The sequence below is a fragment of the Ylistrum balloti genome, unplaced genomic scaffold, assembly GCF_031769215.1.
Source record: "Ylistrum balloti isolate Yb309-2 unplaced genomic scaffold, AGI_CSIRO_Ybal_v1 Utg371294, whole genome shotgun sequence".
NCBI lineage: Eukaryota > Metazoa > Mollusca > Bivalvia > Pectinida > Pectinidae > Ylistrum > Ylistrum balloti.
In genome coordinates, this window is record NW_026782694.1 from 643,201 (window position 1) to 655,637 (window position 12,437).

Here is a 12,437-nt window from a genome sequence, read left to right on the forward strand (position 1 = left end):
TACCATTATTACAGTCTTAACGGCACGTCAACAGATAAAAGGTAAAAAAAAAAAAACAAATGCTAAAAATTGAAAATCGTTATATCATCATAAAAGATTAAAATGATAATTCATGATTTATAATATAGACCGTTTCAGAAATGGTTTTTAGACTTGAAACGTTACGATAAATAGTTTCTCCGGTAGACAGAAGGACAATGCAGTCCAATAAAAATGTTTAACGGTCAAAGGCTCATCAAATTCTATGCACCGATGATTATCTTCGCCTGTCAACATATAAATGCTTAAGGTATGTTTGGCCCATCAAAAGACGGGCAAGGACAACTTCGTCTAGGTGGTTGACTCTATAGCATGGAGACCATTCACCGATGATAGTTTTACGGAGTGCAATTTATTATTGGCATATTGATTCCATTCCTCCTGCCACGGAGCTGTTTGATCAATTGTTTAAAATCAGTAAAATGATATGTAAAACCACCAGGTGGTAGCAAGTATGCTTCCTTTGAGGCACGATCTGCTTTTTCATTGCCTGGTATTCCCAGGAACCCAGGGGTTTGGGTTTTTTTTTTTTTTTTTTTTTGACATTTCTATTGTTAAGAATTTGTAATACAGAAAGAAAGCCTGAATAGATCACAGCTCTCAATACTTTGTTTACTTGAATGTGTTCAAAGTCGCGCGATCTTCTTCAAATCTTTTTAACCATCAGTATTTAACCGTAGAATATTTTTTTCTTATATTTGAAGTGCAGTTCCGAGAAGGATGAACGGAAAGTGCAACTGTCATTTTCTGATTTAACCATTTCATGTAGTGAAAAGTCAACTTCAGACTAATTAAAGAGCTAAGGTGGAATTTATATCGTTTCAAATGACTGAATTTGGTCAAAAAATATTTGTGTTTTGTAAAAGAGCGGAAATCCGAATACTGAATGGTGGAATGGTCTTTGGTTTGTTTTGAAACAAGGTTTTTATATTTTGGATCAAATACAAGTGAAATAGCAGGATTTGAATGATTTGAATAAGCTGAAAGGTGTATTGCAAAGCCAATTTATTTCTGTTTCGATGCCTATATAGTCATGTGTCGTTAGCCTCTACATAGAGACTTACAGTAGGTGTGGTATTAAAGGTTCCGAGAACGAGCCTCAAACTCATGTGATGAACAGTGTCTTGTAAGTTCATATATAAATGTCTAGCAGATACATACACAATGGAACCGTAGTCTAATTTAGATATAATAAGAGCTCTATAAAGTCTTAGCAAAACCTTTCTATCAGCTTCACAACCAGTGCGGGACACCTTTTTGTTTAGAGTATTCAGTGTTTTAAGGCATTTAGCTTGAATATATTACGATATCTGGAAGGAACGACAATTTCCTGTCTACTATTACACCTAAGAATTTGGTTTGCTCGACAACTGGAATGGATACACCACAAAGAGAGTGATTTAAATCGTCGTGTTGACTACGCATTTGACTGAAAAATGCGTTCAAACTTTGTGAAAATTTAAATCCATTTTTATCTGCCTAAATTTGGAGTCGATTCAAACACTGTTGTAGTTGTCTTTCAATGGTATTCATATGCTTAGATTAATAGCATTTAACGACGATATCGACATAAAGAGCACCTTCCGTTGAAAGGGAACATGTTTTGACATTACTGTTGATTTTAAGTCCAAAAAGTGTAACCGAGTTAGTGGTTCCGTTTGGTACACCTTTTTCCTGCTGATGAATATTGGTTCCATTTCGGACGTGAAGTATTCTGTCTGATAGAAAATTTGAAACAAAATTTAGTAGGTTTCCTCTAATACTGATATTATGCAGATCTTTTATTATGCCGCATTTACACATTGTGTCATAAGCCTTTTCCAAATCGCAGAAAAAGCAACCACGTTCTTCTGTAGAATAGCCTCACTTACAAATGTTTCAAACCTAACCAAATGATCGTTGGTACCTCGCTTAGAACTAAAACCGCTTTGTAGGGATGCGATTATGTTATTGGATCCCCGATACTAAATTAATCTTGAATTTATCATCCGCTCTGGAGTTTTACAAACACAAATGGACGGTAATTGGAGAGATCTGCCGTATCTTTACCTTGCTTGGGAAAGGAATCACAGTTGCCTTTTTCCATGACTTTGGGACATTACCCGATCTAAAAATCAATTAAAGATATCACGAATTTTTCCTAATGATGACACTGGTAGATGTTTTAGGAACTGATAGTGAATATTACAAGGTCCTGTTGAAGAGTCATGTGATTTTTCAACAAATGATTCTCGAAGTTCTAACATTGTTAAAGGTTGGTTGTAAATGTCATTGTTTTCGGAAGAGAACTTCAACTTTGCTTTTTTTCGTATGGTATTAAATTTATAAAATACTTTGAAATTGTTATTTACAGACGAAATTTAGGAAAAAGCAGATCCTAAAGCATAATTTTGCAATATCAAATTTCGATGTGGCTAATTTTCCATTAGTTTTCAGATATCCCATTGTTTTGAATGTTTTACCACTGATTCGTTTAATCATATTCCATACTGTTGAGGTGGATGTATTGGAATTTAGATTAGACACATACGATCTCCAAGACAATATCTTATGTAAAGGTATATATAGCTCGACGGGCTTTTGTCCTTTATATTTGTTTAAGCTATCTCTTGTGGGATTGTCCTATTTCTAATAATTATATTACAATCTTCATTAATCCAAGACTTTTTGTGGTGTATTCTATTAGCCTTTTGTATACATTCTTCGGCTATCTTGGGTCTTCTAAATTCAGGAAATCAATGGCGTTGAGAGGTTTGGTACTAAAATGTTTAAATTTACTCCAATCTGCTTTATATAATTTCAAATGGGGAACATGATCGCTCTTTGTGAATCCACAATTCCTTAGAAATTTTGGAAATTGGTCGCTTCCACAGAGATCGTCATGCATCGTCCATTCGAAATCGAGTAACAACGATTGGTGTCGTAAAGTTAAATCAAGGTTCAAGGTCCAAAAGTATGAATTGGAGTGGGAGTTGCGATAGAGTTGGTCTCGTTGATTGTTCGTAAAATCAGAGTTTGGAGGGAGATAGATAGAGCATACTGTAAGCGTTCTATGGAGTGTAACACTAACAGCTGTTGTCTGGAGGTCTGTATTTCATGTTTTTTCCTTTGCGAAATTCGATTGTCAACCAGGATAGAAACTCCATCGGTTGCTTTGTTGCTATCAGGATCGAAGCAATTAAACAATGAATATTTTCTGAAATTGCTATTTGTTGTGACTCTAGTATGCTCTTCGTGAAGACATATTACACTAGGGTTATGTTCGAAGAATTTCATCAATATTGGATCGAAAACCTCTACAATTCCATTGGATCATTGCGTCCATTATTACTAACATAGATAGAGATATGTGAGGGATCATAGATAAATAGTTAGACTATTTATTTAACCTAAGGTGGTTTGACAGCTTTAATATAGATCTTGGAGGATTTGGAAATAGCTACCTGGTACTCCATTTCCTCCAGAAAGCCGAATTCGTTGAAGGTGTTAATTGGGTGGTCAGATCCTTTCTTAATTCTATCCGAATTTTTTTTATTTTCTGCTTGGGTTGATTTTTCACTTTTTTTAATGGAAGCTGGTTTTAATGGAGATTGAGGGTTCTGATTCTGTTTTGCTGGTGATGGTGGTGGTCGCAATGACTCGTGTTGAAGAAGGCTTTGATGCAACAGGCCGAAAGCCAGAATGATTGTCGCATGTCATGTCAATATGTGTTCCTGCATCATGGGTCTGTGTAGCAGCATCACGTGTCTCCACGGTCGTAATACCAATTTCAACAGCAAAATTTTGGCGTGTGATTTTGTCGATCGTGTTGGGGGGAAATGCCTATGATTACATAACAATATTACATTCTTTTGTTCAACGCGATGATATTTCAAGTTACATGATGATCATTCAAATACACGTGTCGTAAGGCATATCTAAAGGCAGTCTTTATTAGTCCTTGCTTGAATGATCCGTCAATATTTCCTCGGCTTCATTTAAATATCACATGAAATCTTAGACATTATTGTACAACCAATTGAATTAGTTTAATCAATAAGTTTGAATAATAGCAAGGTGATATATGTATATACTGTCTTTATATATTGCGGTTACAAGGGTATATTGAAGTGTTCATATGTGAATGGTAGCGAGTGGAACTTAACATCTTAACGTTATACTGTCTAACTGAAGAGGAGCCGATTTTGGTCGTTCTTTTACAAAAAGTTTAATGGTTAAAGCACTTAAGTGCACTGCAACATCAAAACGCGTCCTGCATCCTATCATTATACAATTGCATACATAATTACTGTTAAATTCATGCATTTAAGCATTAAGAAAACGAAATACGAAGACGAAGTACAGGTCAGTTGGGGCATGATTGCGTTGGTGTATGTTTTCTTTGATCACATACATGTCATGTGCTGAATAAATAAATGTTTTGCTTTAATTAATTGCCTGCTCGAACTTATTTAGATTACATGAATCAGTTTTCATTAGACACACGTAAAACAATTATAGATAAGTCATGATTTTTATTTTATAATATTTTTTTTCATATGAATATGTGCATGTGTCATATGCTCTTTATGAAATTGTACAGAGAGACAATTTCATTTTTATACCTTTTTATGCAATGTTTCACTTCTGAAAGAAGGGTCAACGTCACATATAAACCCTAGATGTGTCGATGCGAAACGAAACCCTCGCTGGTAGCATAGGGAAAGCATATTATTTTCATTCTGTCATGCTTTAGTAGACAACGATTGACCTCAAAGATCAATAGATATTCGAAAATGAGCATAAACTGACAGCTTCTTGAAAGATAACATTACGTCGTTGAAAAGATTTTAAGTTATTAAGATTAACTAATTGAAACACCAGAAGTCTTCTAAAAAATGAAAGTAATTAACTTTAAATCAATGCGACAGTTAAGGTCTGAATGTCACTCTCAGTTTTAAAATAACAGAAACTTCAAAGTGTTTAATACCAGCACCGAGCTTAAAAACGAGCACGCGCAGTCGAGTTGTTGTAGTTTACGATCTCAAATTAAATAGCTGACATTTCATCAAATCGCTGGAAAAGATTACCTGTAAGTTCTAAAAGGTTTTACGTCTCTCTGATAAATTCTTATTCCTGTAAACTAAAAAAAAATATCTTATCAGTTTTTTTCTTATGTATGTATGCATTTAATGTAAGCACACATGCCCCAGAAGGGTAGCAGTTGCTTGCGATAAGATATATATCTAGGGCAATGACCGATACGCAATCATGACTCATCGACTTATATTTCGTCATAATTTGGAATTCTTATTAAAGTTATAATTTTATTACGATTATTATTACATTCTGAACGGCCTGACAAAACATGAAAGGTCGTTAGGGCATACAACTGGAAACGCATACAGCGATACAATTAGTAAATATCATTAAATAGACAGACATTTTTCAGAAAACCTAGAGTTGTACAAATCCCAAGAGTTTCAAAAAGGGTTTTTAGACATGTGACATTACGATAAAACATTCCCGATTAGACAGAAGATCAATGTCGTCTAATAAATATGGTTAGAGGTGAATGACTCATCACATCCTATGCACCGAGGGTTATATTCGCCTTTCAATGTATATGAATGTGTAAGGTATCTATGGCCCATCCGAAGGTGGACAAGGACAACTTTATCTCGGTGGCTATCGCTATAGCATGGGGACCATTCACCGATAAGTTTTACAGAGAAAAACTTGCTATTGATGTATTTACTCCATTCCTCCTGCCACAGAGCTGTTAAAAATCGTTTAATAAATTGATTGAAATCAGTAAAATGAAGTTTTAAAACAACAGGTGGTAGCGATAGAGCTTCCATTGCAGCATGATTCGCTTTTTCATTGCCTGGTATTCCCATATGTCAAGGAACCCAGCCAAAAACAAAAAATAAACGGAAGTTTGAGGCGAGTTCATGATAGAGTAATGAAAATATTTTCGATATTTCTATTGCTAAGACTTTGTAGTACAGACAGACAGTCTGAATAAATTAAAGCTCTCAATACTTTGTTTTGATATATTCAAGGGCGAGGTAGACAGCTCGCGCTTCCGCCGAGAATATTGAGGCATTGTTCAGTAGCTGGCATCCATAGGCTTCATCTTGTGTAACCAGTCGCGTCAACCTTATTTTATCAAGAGTCATAGGATGATCAATTTATGACAGTAGCATACCGTGATGAAATTTTATTGCATGCATTTATCAAATTATTTCTGAAAATTCAACTTCCGTCTCTCGAAAGAGGTCAAATTTAAAAATTTAATTCAAAACGTGTGTAACAAACTTTGAAAATCTTCTCCAAAAAGTATAGAACATTGGTATTTACATGTAAGGTGTTCCAGTTGTTAGTTATCAGGTTTGATATTATGAATGACATTGACCATCTTTTAAGGTCACAGGGGTAAATTTGGTTAAAAATTTTAAATGCTTTATTTCAATAGCAAACAGGTGCAGGGTGATGATTTTTGGTTATTCGCGTTTTGCGTTCGATTGCTATTGATAGTAGTAAGAGAATATTGTGCCGAATGTCAACTTCCGGTTTTAGGAAGAGGTCACATATAGAAAATTCTTTTTCGGGCGACACAAACAGTTAATCTGAAGCTGTACAGTCCAGAGTCAAGATATATAGCATATAAACTTTTAGGCGTTTTGTATAGGTGGCAAAAAACTCGTCAAATTGTTGGCCAACGATTGCTACTTACCTATGCAATTGTTCACTTCAGAGCTATGACCATTTAACTTTCAGGATCCTATGTACGTACACAAAAAAGAGTATCAAAATGTAGAGAACCTTTTTTTATATCGAACGACCTGTTCCGATTATCACGATTTTCGTGCAAGAAGTCGTCAACTGACGGACAAACACATAAAACAGGGTTTCAAAAGAATCAGGTTGCTGAAAATTATGGCAAAGTTTTACGGTCGCCATAGTGATCTAATTGACTGATATGCTATTTATGCGATTTGAAGTTTGGCATGTTTGATGCTCGTTAGTTTTGCTGGTAGTTCCGTTGTAGTACACCATGATCTTATTTGCATGGCATGGTGTTCTTTTTCAAGAGTTTCTGTGTAAATATTTCATTTGTTCATATTTTGTTAGTTATGTTGCAGTTGAGCATGATTATGATTAAGTTGACATGGTATTGTCTTATTGTATCCGTATCCTCTGCCACAAATGTAATGAGCAGGTCTACATTGTTTTGTTTCATAATGTTGCCATATATTTCCAATTTCGTTCCAGGTTCTTTACAATGTTCCAAATACTTCATTCATGTCATCACACACATTGCATCCATGTTAAACCTTACTACTTTAAATATCATCACGTTCTTGTCGGTAGAAATTTTAAGAAAGTTACAATAATGAACATGAATCATTTATAAAGGTAATACAAAAAATTACCTATATCTGTATATATACACATGTTACTAAATGCATTTCCGTCAGATGATATAACTTTGCTATCATGAGACAGAAATGAATTTCTTATTATCTGTCCCCAAGAGATATGACCGTTTAATTTATAAAACTGTTAAGGTATACTTATTCACACCTATAAATAAATGTAAACGTCAGTTTGGGTAATATTCAAGCTTCGTAGAATCCAGGATTGATTAAATTATCCTGTCAGCGCAAGAAGTAAACCCGTTCATGTTGTCTGCACGTTTAAACAAAAACATACCCCGATATTTAACACGTTATAAGAAAATTTAATTGATGACAATAAAACAAAAAATTAGTAATGACAAGTAACAATAATCTTTTTTATATTCAAATCGCTTTATTCTACGTGTATATTATTATCATTAGGGCCATCAACCGGTAAAACACGCAGCGATTAAAAAAGGAAATAACATTAAACAAACCAAGAGGTTAAAGACAAACGAATCTTAAATAAGTATCTTAACACAAAATATTAAAATGGTGCGTCATAGTCAATTATGTAAACCAACATCTTTCAAATAATGTAGAATGTTACAAATCTTAACAGTTTCAAAGAGGGGTTCTTAGACATGTAATGTTACGATAAAAACATTCTCGGGTAGACAGAAGGTCAATGCAGTCCAATAAAAAATGTTTAACGGTGCTCATTACATCCTATGCACCGAGGATTATCTTCGCCTTTCAACATATATGAATGTCTAAGGTATGTATGACCCATCCGGAGACGGGCAAGGATAACTTCGTCTCGTCTAGAGACCATTCACCGATAACAGGTTTTACAGAGTGCAACTTGTTATTAGTATATGTATTCCATTCCTTCCTCCACTGAGCTTTTGAATCTTGTTTGATAAATGGTTTAAAATCGGTAAAATGAAGTTTAAAAACAACATGTGGTAGCGATAAAGCTTCTATTGCAGCACGATCTGCTTTTTCATTGCCTTATATTCCCATATGCCAAGGAACTGAGCAAAAAGCGATACGAAAGTTTGAGGCAAGTTCATGATATAGCATTAAGGTATTACGAATGAAAAATATTTTCGATATTTCTTTTGCTAAGACTTTGTAGAACAGAAAGAGAGTCTGAATGGATATCAGCCCTCATTATTTTGTTTCTTTGAATATATTCAAGGACTCGCGCTTCCGCCGATAATATTGAGGCACTGTTCGATAGCCAGCATCCATAGGTTACATTTGTGTAACCATGGTCGCTGCAACCTTATCATTATCTTTTAAACCATCAATATATAAATGTAGAAATGTTTTATATTTTGACTGCAATTGTTAGAAGTATGAACGAAAGGTGCAACTGTCAGTGTCTGATTTAACCATTTCATGAAGTGAAAAGTCAACTTCAGGTGAATTCAAGAGCCAGGGTTGAATTTCTATCGTTCCAAATGACACAATTTAATCAAAATCGATATTTGTGTTTTGCAAAAGAGCGGTGGTTCGTGAGCATCTACACAGAGGCTTGCTTTAGGTGTGGTCTTAAACGCTCCGAGAGCGAGCAAGCCTTAGACCCTGGTCATGAACAGTGTGTAATAATATGAGATATGAAAGTCTAGCAGATTCATACACAATGGAACCGTAGTCTAATTTTGATCTAATAAAGGCTTTATAAAGGAAATCAGAAGAAAGTGTGGCCAGTTTGTCAGAAGGCACGCAAGGATAATAAATGGGCTGTTTTGGTGAAGGACAAACTTAATACCAATGATAAGTTATATACCGGACCTATTCCGGACCCCCACCCACCCACGGCACGTCGACAGAGCGAGCGACAACAGTCCAAGCCACGTTAGAACAGTGAGGAAAGTCGTAATGAAATACATAATTTACTGGCATGGAATATCAATGGCGGTGTTGAAAACAAATTAAAATCTAAAAAATTCTTAAATTTCATTCAAACTTATAGTGTTGTCAGAATACTGGATAGCAAATTACTTTCAGGTTGACATTGAAGGTTATTCTACTTTAGTTATACTTAGAAAACTTTCACCACATTCACAAGGTGGTGGAATATAAGTTGTGATTGGCTCTAGTATTGCAAAATATGTTTCAGTCTGTGAAATTAATTTTGATTCAGTTGTGTGGCTAAAAATTGATAAAAATATGATTGATCATGATAAGGATGTGTATTTGGCATTTGTGTATATACCACCTGCTAGCTCTCAATTTTATAATATGTACAATTGTGATTTGTTCTCTGAACTGGAATATGGATTAACCATTACTTTACTATGGGTCACATTATGATGTCAGGAGACTTTAACAGTCGTACCAGTAACTTGTGTGATTTTGTAAAAACTGATGTTGTACATGACAGTGTTCAAAGTCGGCTTTCAAATATATTTACATATAAAAGTGACGAATCGGTTTCAGAAAGAGTCAATCCTTATTCTGGGGTTAATCACTATGGTAACCGTATTCTTGATTTATGTAAAGCTTGTTGTTAACGTATTTTCAATGGAAGAGATAAAAATAATTTCTCCAATGACTTCACATACTGCGGTCATAATGTAATGAGTGTTATTGGCTATTTGGTTTTGAGTCCATTTTTATTTTCATTAGTTTGCCAGTTCATTGTTGGTAATTTCAATGTGTTATCTGACCACGCCCCCTTACACGTGCAACTGTTTACTCGGTTACCTGTATTGAGTGATTTTGATGTAAGCAGGGCACACATAAAAACCGATTCAGGTAGTGAGCAGTCTACCTACCGATGGAAAGAGGATGGTATGGAACAATTTTTATCGGAACTTGTAGCACATCGTAGGGTTATTGATAAATCTGTTTGTTCCCCTTATGAGTTTACGCAGAATAGCATAGACGATAATGTGAATAAGTTTACAGAAATCCGAACGCAAGCCATGTACCCTTTTCTTGTTACAGGTAACACACGTGTGGCGTGTGATCGTGTAGATGCAGTAGGGCGTGACAATATAAATAAACAAGGAAGGCGTGTCGTAGGTACACTATTGCAGTAAGACAAACCATGGTTTGAACCTGAATTAAAAAATGTTTTGCATATGTATAAAAATGCTTTGAATGTATTCAATAGTTATAAATCAAATGAGAATCATTCTAATTTGATTGCTAAGAAAAAAATGTATAAATTACTAGAGAAAAATAAGAAAAGAATGTATTTGAAATATGAAGAGAATATGTTGGAATATCTTAGAAAATATAATCCCAAGCAATTTTATAAGAAATTTGCTTCACCTAAGGCAGCTGGACTTCAGATGAGTATGGAGAATTTATATTTGCATTTCAAACATTTGTCATCAGAGGCTGTTAACACTTCAGAGGCAGCAGTCAGTGGTTAAGATGTTAATGGTATTAATGATGACTCTATTCCAATTTATGACGAGTCCAATTACATTGAATAAAATTTCTGCAGCTACATGTAAACTGAAGCGTGGAAAGTCTCATGGCCTAGATGAATGTCTCCTGGTGGGTAAAGATATACTGCTACTAGCTTTTCATGTATTATTTAATACAATTCTGAATTCGGGATTTTTTCCATCAGAATGGTCGTAGGCAGCGATTACTCCTATACATAAGAAAGGTGTCAAGACTGACACTAATAATTTCAGTGTGTCGATCAGTTCTCGTACCTGGGTGTGTTATTCAGATACAATAATAAGTTTAATATTATTCAGAAACATTTATCTGGCAAGGTCTTAAAGCAATGTTTGCTTTGTTGTCGAAATGTTCTACTCTAAATCTTAACTGTACAACTGTTAAATTTGTTTCACACATATATAAGTAGCATATTGTTTTATGCATGTGAAGTATGGGGATCCATAAAGGCACTAAATATAGGGGAATTTTTTGTAAGAAAGATCTTAAAGTAAAAAAAATCATACAATGTTATTGTTTATTGTGAACTTGGGCGTCTACTATTAGAGTACATGAGAAAATATAGAATTATCAAGTATTGGTTTAAGTTGCTTGATACCAAAAATTGTAATTTGAATTGTGCATATGAATTTTTACAAGATAGATCCACAGGTACCTGTTTTAATTGGTTACATTATGTAAAAGATGAATTGTTTTCCTTAGTTTTTGGTGATGTTTGGTTAACCCAATCTCCTTTCAATATTAATTTCATTTTACCTCTTATTCGTCAAAGAATTATTGATCAAGGCCAACAACACTTTTGCTAGAAGCTTCATCCAAATGTTTCCTTTATAAACACCTTGTAGACAATTTATCCATACAGTTTTACTTAACAAGATATATTTCTAAGAAATTAAACGTAATTTTGTTAAATTTATTCTTGTCTGCAGGTACCGAAATATTGCTCGATCCCAGAGATATTGTATATCATGTAATTCATATAATGAAGTTGAAGATGAGTATCATTTTGTTTTAATATGTCAGTCATATCAAAATTTAAGAACACTATATATAAAGAAATATTATTGGAAAAGACCATCAATGTTAAAGATTTTACAATTATTAAGTACTAGGAATACAAAAGAACTGTGTCAGCTTGGTAAATACATTGTTGAAGCTAACAAGTTGAGAAATTAATGTCTTCTTTTTTCATGCTAATAATATACTACTCACTCCACTGTAGCACTGTGCGTCGTGCCAATATATTTGTATATATATATTTGTATGTATATGCATTGTACTGATGACCCGGAAGGCCAAAAGTCAATAAAATGAATGAATAAAAGTCTTAGCTTCACAACCTCTGTGGGACACCATCTTTAGAATATTCAGTGCCATAGGGCATTTGGCTTTAAGGTATTTTATACGTGGAAGGAACGACCATTTCTTGTCGAATATTACAAGTAAGAATTTGGTTTGCTGAACCACCGGACTGGATACACCACCTAGAGACAGATTTGAATCGTCGTGTTGTTTCCTAATTTGACAAAAATGCATACAGTTTTTGTATTGAAAAATCTAAATCCGTTTTCATATGCCCAA